General features: G+C 43.8%; 1 protein-coding gene across 5 annotated transcripts in view; it reads right to left on the bottom strand.

Moving 5' to 3' along the window:
* LOC128752516 (fidgetin-like) overlaps positions 1–15,313 on the bottom strand; it is a 94,234-nt gene that overhangs the window by 39,036 nt on the left and 39,885 nt on the right. For 2 of the 5 annotated variants that reach the window (XM_053853799.1, XM_053853796.1), the window contains exons 2-3: positions 11,837–12,037; positions 1,599–1,659 (exon numbers count right to left, since the gene is read on the bottom strand). The gene's annotated coding sequence lies outside the window, so the exon portion shown is untranslated. The remainder of the gene's footprint in view (positions 1–1,598; positions 1,660–11,836; positions 12,038–15,313) is intronic. The other 3 variants (XM_053853800.1, XM_053853798.1, XM_053853797.1) reach the window with 2 other exon arrangements.

Below are 15,313 nucleotides of genomic sequence, written 5' to 3' on the forward strand. Positions count from 1 at the left end.
TGATCAGCAGGTTTCCATTTCTCCGACAATAATCTCTGCTGTTAGACGTCGGTCCTACAGTGAGACTCAACTCGGCAGCAGCCAATAAGAGACTAACCTCAACAGCTTTTACACCGTTTTATCCTTAAAAAAAAAAGCAGACTTTTAATACAAGCTCAAACCAGACTTCCGAACGTTCATTCATTCCAAGTAGCGCAGCTTATTATAACCATGGCATCAAAAGATGAAAGGTAAATTCAGTAGGTTCATTAACACTGCAGAAGTTTGATTAAATCACAGAGGTAATCACACACGCACATTAAAGAGTTTAAACAGAAAATTATCGAGCGATTTAGTATGTTGATCTAACATCAATCCGTCCTCCGCGAAACGCTTCCATTAAAAAAAAAAAAAAAAAAAAAGGCGGTAATGGCTATTGAATGTCATATTAATTTCCATTTCATTTGTCGGCTTTCTCTGTCTTTATCATGTTTTCTTTAATGAGGAAAGATGATCAAGTCCCCTTTTGTCCAACTGGCAAAGCTCTGACCATGAAAATGTCCAGCATTAATCTTAGTATCACTTAAGTGATAATTACTCGGCTCGCCACAAACCTGACAGACAAAATGGAATTCAATCAGAGTCTCCGCATAATAACAGTCATTATGAAAATAATGAATCAAAAAAAGAACTAATAATGACATCTCTTTCTGCATTCAGACCCTCTACTTTTCCTCCCACGTCTCCATGGTGATTGGAATGATGTTTTCAACTCGGCATCCTGGCGGCTTTAATCTCTCTGTTTAAGGTAAACCAGGCCTTGTGTGCTAACACTTTGCTTCTGTTCGTTTCATCAAACAGCAGGGTCGAAGCTTCACTGTCCAGCACTGTGTTGCCACTGACCGCTCCACGACTGGCTAGGCATGTTACACTCTTGTCTGGCCAATGACACGGCACACATGTATCCAAGAGCAGTCCATGGATTTCATGCAAAACCAAATACCCTACATGGAAGACAGAAGGCAGTACATACATTCATCCTCAGTTAACCAGCGCTTAGTCCTGTTCAGGGTTGCGGGCAGTGCTAGAGCCTAACCCAGCAGTCATTGGGTGAGAGGCAGGAATACACCCTGTGTCCAATTCAGCTAGTGAGCATGTCTTTGGGAAGAAACCAGAGTACCCAGAGAAAACCCACATACACAGGGGGAACATGCAAACTCTACCCAGAAAGGTCTAGAACTGGACTGGAACCCTGAACCTTCTTGTTGAGAGGCAGCAGTGCTAACCCCTGCTCCACTGTCGAATTTCAAATAAATTACTTTTTTTAGCAGTAAAAATAAAGACATCACAAGGTGGATTTGTTCAGTCATCCATGATGAAGGACAAATGGCCAGAAAGTAGGCAGCTTTTTCACTAGTAGGGACATGATGTGCGGAACCAGAACTGCATCAGACATTGTTACTTTAAGTTACTGACGCATGCCTGTATGTTTCAAAGGTTTTCCTCTACAAGTTGCATATTAATTTCCCCTCTGAAAGCATGTGTCTGGGAGGTTCCGACTCTGTTTTCACATGGCTGTGTTCGTGGTGGCAGGCGGAGCGTTGATAGGAGGAACTTACCCTTGACTCCTGACCAGTCACAGAAGAGTGGGCATGGTTGGGGAAATTGAGATTTCAGCTTCTGCAAGACAAAATGTTTTCAATGGGTGGATCTTAAGTACATTTTCAAAAACATCAAGAGTTATATAAAGTACTTGAAAGCTGTGGGGGCACCATCCCACCAAAGTATGAAATGTAGCATGAAAGACATCATAAAATGAATAAATGAATATATTTAAAAAGAAAAAGAAAGCATTCAGAAGAACGGCAACAGTCTAGTTCATTGAATAAGAAGGCAACATGAGAGTCGAGATTGGCATCACACACCCAAGAGTCGGTCTGAAACTGGTGAAGCTGTAAAATGAAATGCACCAGAACGCTGAATGTCCCACCAAGTTGTTGAATAATAACAATCATTTAAAGAGTAATTACTCATAGAAAGTATCCCTAGGACACACTCGAGAAGTGGACACGTATTAGGTGCAGTTGGGTCTGGCAGACCACTACTGAAGCTGCTGGAAGATTATGTGCTGCAGCCTGGAGTCTAGGGCTAATGAAGCTTCATGAAACAGTGCTTCACTGCATGGCGCTCTCTGCTCTAAAATCTTTCTAAAATATGAACAACCACTTCAGTGAAACCTCACATCATTTTTAAACCAAGAGCACCATCCAGTAGGCGCTGGAAATAATGACACTGTTTCATGAAGCCTCGCCGGCCCATCACTATTGGGGTGTCATGCTTCCGCTGTCCACTGCCAGAAAAAAAGGATGATTTCAGGCCTCTAGTTAGTTTTATCTGATGACTCAGTTTTACTTTTCACACAGCAGCAGCTATGAGGAGATCGCTTGACTGGCTCGATAATGCACAACTGTATTTCAATGTCATGATGGCCCGATCTCTGCTGCTCCCTGCATGAATCAATGAGCCTTTTTTTCCCCATTCTTGAGCCATCACTACCGACCACAGCAGACACAGAAGACCTTTCAAGATGTACGGTGGCCTGGCTGACTGTCAGCTGATGAACATTGGAGAGCGAAAAAAAAAGCCTAACCCTGTGGGACTGACACAACTTTCTAAAGTTTTATGTTCTGCTGCTTACTGCCTGCAGGGGGTCGAGGTGTCTGTAGCTTAGCCTAGCTAGAAACCCTAGACACCACCCATGTGCACACTGACACCATTTTCACCAATTAAACGTGACTGTGGGAGGAAACCAGAGTGCCCAGGGGAAACATCAAGAAGGTACTGCCTGAAGGTGTATAAAATATTATCAAATATTAAATTGTTTTGCCCTGAACTACTGGTTTATATGCACTGGCAAATGAAGGAGAAGGTTCACATTAGACGGTAGATAAATAGCAAAGACGTAGGTTGCGACTCAGCTCTAATAAAATCAGAAGGTCTACGGTTCCTTTACAGTATCACTGCTGAACAACTGAACTGTCAATCAAAAGTGTACACGTTGCTGAAGTGTGCTGTGAGAGCAAACATGTTTCTGTAGTGTTAAAGATCAGCCAGATAGGATGGATCTCTATCTTTTGTCTGAGAAGGGTGCAACTCCAACAGACATCGGTCATTCAACAGACTCCCGACATCTACTTCCATAGCTTTACTGCCCATCAAGGTCGTAACATTGTCACCATGTTACTTAATCCATTTTGTGAAAGTTTTCCTGGAATAGGGAACCGATATTGAAAAGTTCCACTCCTTTCAAATCAACATCATTTTAAGTCTCCGCTCCCTGTGTGGGCTTTGATTTCAAGTCGAATATTTTTTGTCTGTACTGTTTCTTTTTTTTTTTTTTCAGTAGATGTGTGTGAGGTGGACCATGTCCTTGAGGTTTACTCTTTTTATTCAATAGCGCTCCACATGGATGGACTCGATCAGATACCTCAAACTCAGTGAAGGGTGATGCTCAATGGAGCTGAAGTTACACTAAAGCCGCTCCACTTGTAGAGAAATGCGAGACGCTTTTGAGCCCCTGTTTGAGAGCAAAACCATTCTGATGACAAGAGTTTGAGGGTGATTTCTTCTACATATTGAAGACTTTGCTCATAAAACAAAAACATTTCTTTTTGTCACAGACAAACTTGTGTTATCTTTCTTAAAGCACTCCAGAAATCACAGACCTGAAACGGTCAGTAGGTTTTTCTCCCCCTCATAGACATTACTCCTTGAATACCTAAAGGAAATTGAAAGTGGGTTGGAGGAGATGGAAAACCACGGTGTGGGAGCGCAGTGAGCCATCACCGAATTCTGTTTAAACTCATAACACTGTGGCCATGTGACAAATGATGGCAAACACAGAGTCAGAGCCGCTCGCAGAAGATTATCATAGAATCCTCTGTTGCAACTACCTCTTTAAAAGGAAGCTTTTATGGTCATGACAAATTTGGCTTCTTTTTCTACCAGATCTTAGTGTGGTTTTCTGTGCGGAGGGCCATAGAGTTCAGTGCGTGGCATACACTAGTTCAGTACAGTAGGGCAGGTTTTTGTTCCAATCAATCGAGCACACACAGTTTAACCAGTTGATGAAACTGTGGTTTTTTTTTTTAACTTTCTTTTATTACATTTTTGCATCAACCCTTCCAGCTCAAACATACACTTTACAACAATACAGTGCAGTGCAGTGCAAGTACCAGGGAAGTCTCATCACTGAGAGATACATACGAAAGGCATGATAGAGTTAACATGATAAATTTCACCAAACAGAGAGCACAGTCCGAGTCTGAGAAATGTCCACATCAAGAAAGCAGAAGAGATATACAACACAAAATATATCCATCTATTATCTATGGGCATCAAGAAACGGCTTTATCAAAATCTATATATATCTATATATTTTAAGTCTAAAGAAGTTGGTGAGTCATTCAATCTCATAGAATTTCATTATAAGTAACATCTGACTTACGACTGGGATCGGTTCCGACCAACTGGTCGTAAGTCAGATTGGACGTAAGTCGAATGCCATTCAAAATGGCCGACGCAAAGGTTATAGGTACTATTGTAGTGGTAGATCGCTCTGATCTACCACTACACTACTGGGATACTGTGCTTCCGTAACTATCGTAGGCGTTGCCGTGCTGCTACGTGCTGCAGTGCCAGATATTGAATAAAAAAAGAAGGATCTGCTGGCTGTGGTCGTAAGTACGGGTGGACGTAAGTCGAACAGGTCGTAAGTCGGATGTTACTTGTACTTTGTCGAGCCACATCTGATAGATAGGTGGTGTTTGCCATTTCATTGTGATACATTTCAGAGCAGCTATAAGTAATATCTGCCAAATGGTTCCCCTTTCCTCAATACCCACAGGAGTCACACCCAATACTGATGTTTTAAAATCCTGCAACGACTCCACCGAATAACCTATTCAGGAACTTGAAAATGTTTTCCCAGAATGTGAACAGTTTCCTGCATGTCCAAAACATTTGAGTGTGATTACTGATGTGTGTTCCACAATTTCCCCAGCAAATGTTAGGACCGGTCTTCTTCACTTTTGCAACCAGCTCTGGTGTCAGAAAAAACCTCATGGCCACTTTCCATTGGAACTCCTGCCATATATTTGCATGAGTGACATGATGCGCTTGTTCCCAAGTTTCAGTTGATATTTCCGTATTCAATTCTACACTCCCATCTTGCTTTAATCTTCGAGGGATTGTTGCAAGTTCAAAAAATTTTTGGTAAATTCGACCAATTACAAGTAATATCCTATGTGCTCAACTTAAGTCCACCTGTACTTACGACCAGGGCCAGCAGATGATTATTTTTATTATTTTTATTCAATGTCTGGCGGCACCGCAGCACGTAGCAGCACGGCAACGTGTACAACAGTAACGGCAGCACAGTATCTCAGCATCTCACTCTCACACAGCGATCTACCACTACAGTAGTAGCTATAACCCTCGCGTCAGCTATTTTGAATGGTGTTCGACTTACGTCTGATCTGACTTACGACCGGTTGGTCGGAACCGATGCCGGTCGTAAGTCGGATGTTACTTGTACATTAGTCTTCCTTGTACCTTTTTGAATATGTTCCATAAATTGTTCCACCATGTTGGGTTCTCTAATTTTGAAACCGTGTTCTTGACTGAAAGTGCACCTCGACAGTTTGGCGACCCCTGGTATAGGTGGCTTATGATATGTGACGCAATTTAGGCCAAACAATGAAAGAAAAAGGAAGATGTTTACTACTTGTCAACATGAGAGAAAACATCCTTAACAAATACCTTTCTTTTGCTATAGTTACATTTCGACCCCCCTCATTTTCATCGTGCAAATATAAATAGAAATCAACTTCTTTACCTTTGGGAAAAGCCCAGTACCTTTTTTTTCCTTCCTTCCACTACTGCAGTCGTTAGAAGCTCCGTGTTTAACAAATTGCACATGTATCGACCTTCTCATCCATTTCCCCCTGAATTATTCCTCTGAGATGTTCATTGTCTGAGTAACTGGCATGAGTCATAAGGCTGCTTGTGATTCTCTATCAAGGCAAGATGCGATTTTAAAACTTTCCATACATCACAAAGTGCCATAACCAAATCTTAAATCGATTGCCGGGTCGAGGGAAATAAATATGTACTTTTAGTGTGAACGGTGAGTCACGTGTCGGTTGGTTCTATCAGAGCTATGAACATTGGCAGGGCTTCCTGATTGGTCATTTTGAAGCAGGGAAGTACGTCTGCATGTCCTGACCTCTGCCCGCTGTTTCTTCATGCGCTGCTGTATAACAAGACCATCACACAGCACCGACGGGAGACAGGTCTCAGCTGCTCGCATTCTTATCAGAATGGGCTGAACTGAGTGAGACGCCTCAAGGAAGTATCAGTAAACAACACTATAGGGTTCCAGTTGCTATACGCTCAGGCACTCATGCAAAATTCAGCACTTTGTATGTAGACCGAGAAGGAGCCAAGCCAGAAGGCAAGGGTTATGTTTTAACTGCTGAACCTTCAATGCGCAACAATTCCCCCTCTTCATCTGACGGAAATCTTTCTGAATTTGACCTGAGAGCCAGAAAACAGAAATATTAATTGCGGCATTCATACATAAGGCAATTCCGCGCCAAAGCTCCGGCTCTAAGCCGGTTATCGCCCTCCGTCTTCCTCCCAAGTCCTTTAATGGTGTGATCGCCCTTAACTCCACTGTAAATCTCTCCCCAATGGCTTATGGTTCAAATTAATGGCACTGCCATAAGTGTTTGAATTTCATGAATTGTAATAATACTTACATCACAAGACACATGAAGTCATGTCTCCCCCTCTACAGCAGAGATATGATAGGTTTTAGTGGGATGCACAAAGTGGTCCCCTGGTAGGCCAGTGATGTATTCTAATAGACTCTGCTGGCCAACCCTCGGGCGCACATATTCATGATTCATATTTGAAAGCTGCAGAACATTTAAATGGGACATTAAGTGGCAAAGAAGAATAAAACACGGCAACGTAGACTAACTGGGACGCTCACTGGGGTCTCGTACTTCTTTGTTATCGAGCTGCGCAGTAACTCTACTCCACAAAAAGGCTTTTCTTTCTTTTTCATTTCTAAAGAGGCCAGCATGATTCCCAACGTATTTATAGAAATATTATAGGGGAAATTCATTACAACACATACAGTTCCACATTGATGTAAAACAGCTGAACTTCGGGAAAAAGCAAAAGCGACAGATGTTGTCTTTTGCTCAAATTGTAATCATGGGGTCGCTTAGTGTTGGAGAGCTTCAGATCGGTCTTTGACAAGTTTTTCTGGGTCTCAGAGTGCATTTTTACTCTGTCTTGACCTGAGCAGCCTCTGGATCTCTACTCAAACCGACAGAGAAAACAGGGATATGGCAACTGTCTTCCTGGTGTCACACGCTCGGGGTGACCATGTCCCCTCAGCACAGTATGTAAAAGCATTATTGGTAAAACAAAGGCTGGCTTTTTTGTTCAGTTTTGTTGTGGTTTTTCTTTGATGTTTGTCCAGGCACTAAAACTGAACAGCAAAAGGTTGAAGATACGGTCTTGTGAAGTGTGTTTGAAAAGTGTAAAGAAGTGGGGTTGAATTTGAACTTTGTCACAAGGTACACAAACAAGATGGGAGTCTTGTTTGTGTACCTTGTGACTCTGCCATCCCGACTTCAGTCCTCTGTCGATTTCAGTATACCATGAGTAAGCTTTGAATTTCAGGGCATACAGCTCTGCCATAGAATGGGAGAGTCATTTGTATTTCTTTAAATACTTTTGATCTTATACACTGGACATCCAAGGCCACTGACCCAATAACGTGGAGGTTCCACTTCCCATTGTCAGCATGTACTAAGATGAAAGAAGCTTTATTTATACACACACATAAGAGTTTAATGGCGCTCTGCGGTCCCATCTAACAAATGAAGAAATTTATTGAAAGAGAACACAGTTGATAGAGTGTGTTGCCGCTCAAACGCAGACAAGTCAAGGTACCTATGTTGACCACAGTCAAATGCCTTCAGTGGAACAAAGGATTTGATCAAGTGAAAAATAAGACATGATTCACCCTCCTCTTAATGCTTCAGGCTCCCATATTCCCAGTCGGAAATTTGGGCTGTTAAAAAGGGTCTGGAACTTTAGATGCATTTACAATAAGTATGGTCAGGGGTCAAAGGTCAGCAACAGTGAGTGTGCATACATTCACACGTGAGCATGAGACAGAGAAAAAAAAAAGAATCAAATACATTTAAAACAAGCTACACATGGGAACTAACTAGGTGAGTCATGTGGAGATGTCAAGGGGCCCAGTTAGGGAGGGCAGATGGTGACATCAGGTAAAAGAAGCAGTGGAAGATGAGCATCGAGATTCCTGGTTGTGATGGCGGAGGACATGAGGTGTGAGTAGGGAGGATGCACATGATAGGTTAAGGTGGAGGAGGTGGAAGAAATGGTGTTGAGAGTATGGTGCAAGACTGAGAAGAAGAAAAACTTGATATGAGCAACGATAAGTGTCACATGCTCGAGCCCACCCCATGGTCACTGCTGCAGGAGAAAGAAATACAGTACATGAGCTAGAAATTAGTTATTTTGTCTGAAGAGTTAAAATGTGTGTTACATGAAAACACTATTTGGTTTGGAGTGAACATCAGTATGATAGCTGAGTCTGAGTCATCCATTAAACACGTCGGCCCACAGGTGGCCATGTGTTTCAGGAATTACTTATTGTTGGATTTTAATGAGAATTAAAAATCATGATCATATAACCAGCTGACTTCTGACTTCAGCGTGTCTTCCTTATGAATGAATGAATGAATAAAAATAGATGCACTCAGCATTTAAAAAAAATATTATTATTATTATTATGTATTTTAGTTTTCCCCAGAATTCTTGTTGGGCATAAAATAGTGTTGCAGTAAAAACTACTCAGTTTTTACGCCTGATAGTTACAACAACTATTATACTTCTGTCCTTTTTTCTTAATACCTTAACTTGTAACTCAACAGCCTCCTCCCTTTCGTAACTCCAACATGAGACAGAATGAAATTTGGTTTTGCTGAGGAAACAAAAACATCAGGACAAAAACTAGCGTGAAATCTCTAGTTGAAAGGAATAACGGCATCTGTATGGCCATCAGCGCTTGCTTCCTCTCAGCTCGGGTTTAAGACGAGTGCGTGCGTGTGTCGCAGGAGGACAGACTTGATGATCCCCTGTCTCCTGGTGACTGCGTGGAGCCAGCCAGCCGTTGCAAGGCTGCCATAACTACCAGTTGAGCTCTGTCAGGGAGATGACCCACTCTCTATTCAACAGGACCTGCCAGCCTGACAGACAGAGAGCATGACGGACAGTGAGACAGGCGGGATTACAGACAAAAGACTGTGGATGTGAATATTTAAGCTCTCTACAGGTAAGAATGGCAGAGAGCCGGCGGTGTAATTGGACCTCAGCAGCGCAGGTCGAGTGTCAATGGTCTTATTTGAGGGCTAACACCATTTAAGACTAATTTAAGAGTGCGCGTTATTGTACCTTAAACTAAGTTTCTCAGCCGATCCGTGCAGAGGTTCATTGTGCTTTTAAAAGAGACCTGCGCCCCGCAAAAGGCCATCTAATGGTTTTTCAAACCCACAGTGTTACTTTAATGTGCTGTAGATCAAAGGATAAAACAACTCTTCTGCAGACGGAGAGCAGGGAAGATTTTAGATTTGCTCCTGGAGTCATCCACTTAGTGTCTCACCACTGCTGGTGGACGATTAAAACCGGCGATGAAGGCGGATAACGCTGGAAAGAACAATCAGGAATTCATGTACGTAGGCTGCACAGAGGCACAAGAAGACAGAGGCTTTTATTTACAATAAATGTGATACATCATCAGACAAAAACAATCGATCCAAAAAGGATTTCTGTGCAAAATTACTTTTACATAGAACTACTAAAAAAAAAACAAGATACTGAAGGGGAGTAAATTAATACATATTAAAAGGTATGTAAAGAACTATTATGTTGTAAATGTACTGCAACAATGTCCTGAAGCTGAGACCCACAATGAGAATGAACAAAAGGACGGAGAGACAGATAGAATGAATAGAAAAGAGGAGCTAATGCTGCAGTTTGTCACATGCAGGGCTTGGATTTGGGTTCAGAAACTGCTGGTACTTCAAACATCAAACTGTGAAGTGATCCAGGTAAAAAGAATTTGTTCACTGTGAAACGTCACCACACAATTTATATACTTCTTTTGTTAGAGTCACCTTTAAAACTTCATCAGGCCACTCATAACAACGATAGATAAGGACAATACTATTTTCACCTTTTCCAACTTTAATGAAATGTGAAGGGGAAAATGACAGAATAGGGGAAAATACTTCCAGTCCCAGATGATATATTCATTTATTATTATTTTTTTTTTTCAAATGTGAATGGCACCAGTTAAAGTGGAGCTCAACCTACATTAAGAAATAAACAGCAGTATGTGATAGTCTTTTGACTTTAGAATCAGATTAAAAAAAATCAAAAATCACTGTCTTTTTGCATTGGTGTCTCTGCTGTACCTGCGCTGCATCTCTACGTCAACTGGGCATGTCGGCACAAGGTATAGAAGGGTGTAAGTTGCAGGGTCAGGACCTGGGCTACAGGCTCGTCCCTCTGGATCTCGCCCCCACTGTGGTCAACTAACACTACAAACAATTAAAATAACAGTGCCCTAGCACTTCCTCCTCCAGGGTGTTCGGCTCTACACTGCGCAGGTTGGAGAATAGCACAAGATTCCTCATGAAACCCCCAGTATCTGCTCTTTAACGATGCTGGGCAAAGCTGAAGATGGAGAGGCAGAATCGATACAGCTACAGCCTGTGGACCAGTGAGGAGACGCTGGGCTATTATTAGGACGTCCTCACTTTACCACCTGAGCCACTTACACACTTAGGATCGTCACACACACACACACACACAACTGTGCATTTAGGTTTTCTCTGCTCCTGTAGAGAGGAGTCCAGAGATCTGGTTGGGTGACGTCGGATTTCTATGCCGCGAACAAGCGTCCGAAGGCATCATCATTACAGACCCAGCTCTTCCTCTCTGAAGGCCCGCGCTGAAGCAAGGCCATTGCAAAATGAATTGTGACTGCAGAGTAAACAAGTCATTTGCCAGAGCTCATGTCTGAGCTAACACAGCCGGCAAAGAGTGGGACCCGAAACAGGAGCACGATCCTTCTGAGTCTGTTCGTTACGATATTAGCTTAGCAGCTAATCGGCAAGATAAGAAGTCAGTCAAGCAGTTATTTCCCCGGGCGTCCGCAGCGTCCGCCGCTCCAGAGCCGTTCTGTCAAAACCATTGTGAATCCTAATGATCACAGCGCATCCCGAGCTCTCAAACACACACCTAGATCTATACACACACCAGCCGACTCCCCGGTCTTCGCTCTAGGGGTCCTGACAAAACAGGATACGGCGGGGACTCGACAGAAGACAGCGCTGCCGGTGCGCTCCACCTGCTCACTGATTCTTACGCCTGGAGGAGCCTGAAGGCGCTGCCATCACACACATACACACACACACACCTAAATACACAAATCAATAGACACACACTCGCACATAGATCCACAATGCACATATATACACACACCTCCCCTCAACTCATGCCTTATTTACCTCCCACCTCTTCTCTTCCTTACGTCCTCTCCCATGCGCCCCCTCTGATTCGACCCCACTCGTATCCTGTTGTTTGTCCTCCCCTCTCCCTCACCTTCTTCTGCACTTCTGCTGCAATTGCACAGAATGCAAGAAACAAGGCACCCACACACACACACACACACGCACACCCTCACCTGTCAGGTAACATCAGAGGAGGGGAGAATTGAAGAGACGTGACAGCGTGCTAACGGAATTGTGTGCCAGGAACACAGAACTCTCCGCGTTCACCTCTGCTGTGCTGGAACACAACGAGCTGCAGCCCCTCACCTTTGTAAAGGATCAGGCCTGTTTGAGAAAGCTGGAGAACCTCCAACAGTCGGAGCGGCGGAGACATTCTGAGGAGAAGAGATATTGTATCTGAGCGGTGCAAGTTGGTTTTATAATCAATACAGAGAAAGTCGGAGAGGTAAAGAAAGAAAAAACAAGACGAAAAGGAAAGAAAATCGCGGGGTAGGACGCGCCAGCGCATGCAGCCCGAAGGCCTTTTCACTATCCATCAGATTCAACAAGTTGGCCCAAGAGCTTGCAGCTGCCATCTGTGGTGAACCATTTACACAGAGAGTCCAACAAGTCAGCAGCAGCCCGCCAGATGATTCGTTTGACAAAAACAAAAAAACAGCGTGGAAACTTTCACGCAGCGTGAGAGTCAGTAAATAGTCAGAGTTTTTTGGGGGGGGGGGCTGTAAACTCCTCAAAGCTTTTCAGCTTGTCTCCACAAAAAAAAAGCAAGACCAAAAGATATGGATTTTGGTCGTCATAGCCATCAAAATTAGTGCAGGACTTTACTCCTAGCCTTTCAAGCAGTCAAATTCAGGTGGGAGGACCTCAGTAACTTGGTTTTTATTTGCTGCTGGATAGTTCTGATTGATGGCTGGTCCTCAGACCTGAGCATTGCTGTTGTACAGTCGTCACTTCCTCCAGGATTTGTTTGATGGCAGATGTTCATTGTGACGAAAGCTGCCATCATTTATGGCTCTAGAACAACATGACAGGAAATAAGGACCTTTGTAAAGTAACTAAAAAAAAATCCGTTGTGTCCGTTTTTAGCCGGAAAAAAAGCTCTGGGTTGCAATGATTTTACCTCCTACCTCCTCACAAGGGCGGAGCCTGACGGAGGTTTGGATGGGCGGAGTCAGAGAGGTGAAGGTGGGGAATGTTTGTGTGTGTGTGAGCAGCCAATCACAACAGTAGCTGCTGATCTGAGGGTCAGAAATATGCTGGAGAGAGATGGATCTGGGGGTCAGCCATGTTTGTTTACGTCCCCCCGTATAGTGTCCAGGTGACGCTGCACTAGTCACTTCCGCTTTTTACTTCCGTCTATTCTACTTTTCAATCATGGGAATTTGGACATTTAGGAATGGATTCAGAATCGTTCACATCCGCGGCAACATTTGTGGGCAACTTCATCTGAACAAGGAGGGGATACGATGAGACTGACGTGATTGGTGGAATTGGTGGGAAAGTGGTGGTGATTGGACGATTGGACGTTGCGATCACAACGTCGCTAACCCCGAGCGGGACTGAATAGTAGCACTCCTGAAGGCAACCTTGCTGAATCGGCTTGCACATATTCAATAAAAGTTCCACTCATTCCATACTGTTTATTTGTAACTCACATTCTTGGATATTTTCAATAGACGCCAACCGTTTCACTTGTGGCTCTGAAGAATGAAGAAATGAAAAACATATTTAACCTAAAACTTTACTTTAATGCCTCGGAATGTTTCTTTGACTGTGCTTTATGCCCACACTGGTGATCAATGCGATGCATTGGAACTTGCAGCATTCAAAACTCAAACGCTTTCATACTTGGAAGATGAATTAGTAATGCGTCTGTACGCCGTGGCCTTGGGAAATCGTCTCCCTTAAATAATTAAGCCTAACGGTAGCTCAAGCATCCACATCTACTCCTGGTTTGAAGGGAACGTTAAAAGCTGTCGCAACTAATTGGTTCCCCTGCCTCCTGTTTGTCATGGGAACGACACAACAATCACCGGCCTCCATCAACTCCTCTGGAGCCGGGAAGTGAAACAACAGGGTGGTTGGCTCGTGTCACGCCAAATAGACGGACTGTCAGTTGTGCATTAGTGAAGACTGATGTCACACATTAGTCACGTACAGCGGGGATCCGTTCCTGTCCTCACCAGCTCCGCTCCAAACTATGAATGTGTTCGTTAATGACACAAGCATCCCGTCTAATTAGCGGCGAGTAGCGGCGGTCATGCCTTAACGTTGACAGGACTCGGGGCGCTATGTTGAAGAAAGCCCTCCACGCAGATTTTCGAGGGGCTAGTTACAAGTTAGAGAACGTCCTCTCAAACAATGGCCTGCCATCTCTAGTGCGCACTATCCTCCGTATTCACAAGAGCCATTTTCACCCAGGGGAGAATGATGTTGCTTCATCAGGAATAAGTGGACCTTCTAAAAACAGTCATTTTGTTTCCACGTCTTCCCTCCTCCAAGCCCCGCACACTTGGAGAGACGCCGAGCTGCTGATTCTCTGTGTGGAGTGCCTCTCCAAACTTACATCACGCATTGTTCCACTAGTTGGTGTGTTTAGCAGGCTCTTGGCCCATTTGGGCGCTGGATTGAGTGTGTGCAGGTTAGTGGGTGTGCAGCCAGAGTGGGTTCTCCACCAAGGACAGCAACTGCTGGAGTTCCTAATAGAATGTAATTGAAAATGAGCACTTATGAGCCGCAGGCTTGTGTTTCCCTCACATACAGCGATGGCCTGTGGTAATCATGTGCTAGACTCTGTTGTACTCAACTTGCATGGGAAGAGCCCATTAGCGGACATTATGCACCATATAGACTTTCAACACGTTCCCCCACTTCCCAATGGTGAAAAGAAACAAAGCCGGCTCTCACTCTGACAAATTTGTGCAGCGTTACAATCTGATTTCATTTGCAGATAAGGCACTGGACTTTCAGATGTGGGCAGGGGCCAGAAACCTTCAAAGTTTCATGTTAAAATCTCACAAGTAGATTTCTCAAGTGCGTTAAGTGGATGCTTTAGAGAATGCAGCGCCACTTTCGTATCGCTCCTCTTGGCTCCTCTTTTTTTGCTTTGTGAACATCTCACGTGACCTGAGCATCTTTATGTTGAAGGCAATGTTCTCTCTCATTTTTCATGTGTCTGAGCAAATACAGTGGAACCTGGGTTCTCAACCACAATCCGTTCCAATCAATTTTTCCCATTACAATGACAGGAAAAAGAAATAATGCGTTCCAAGGCATTATTGTGAATGTAGAGTGTCTGCTGCAGGTGCACTGTTCCTCTATGTGTGTGGCCTGCATGTGCATGTGGGAGGGGTTGCCGAGTGAGTGACGTCTCTCCAGAAGTGAAGAGGTGCCCGGTGCGTGTCCAGCTCTGAATGTGCGCTTCTGTGCAATTTGGCTGTGACAAAGTCATAAACCAAGTCACGCTCTGTCCCAGACTCGCCTCATCCCTGTCCCAGCTCTAGCCCACACCTCAATATGAAGAAAAAACAGTCAGTAAATGTAGGTAACGGGACACGTCTGCATACAGAGGCTGCGTTATACACAATAACAAAGCGCGGCGTGGGTCAGCTGATCGGTCCGCGCACGTTGTATTTTTTCTGGCTTTTTTC

The sequence above is a fragment of the Synchiropus splendidus genome, chromosome 1, assembly GCF_027744825.2.
Source record: "Synchiropus splendidus isolate RoL2022-P1 chromosome 1, RoL_Sspl_1.0, whole genome shotgun sequence".
Classification (NCBI taxonomy): Eukaryota; Metazoa; Chordata; class Actinopteri; order Syngnathiformes; family Callionymidae; genus Synchiropus; species Synchiropus splendidus.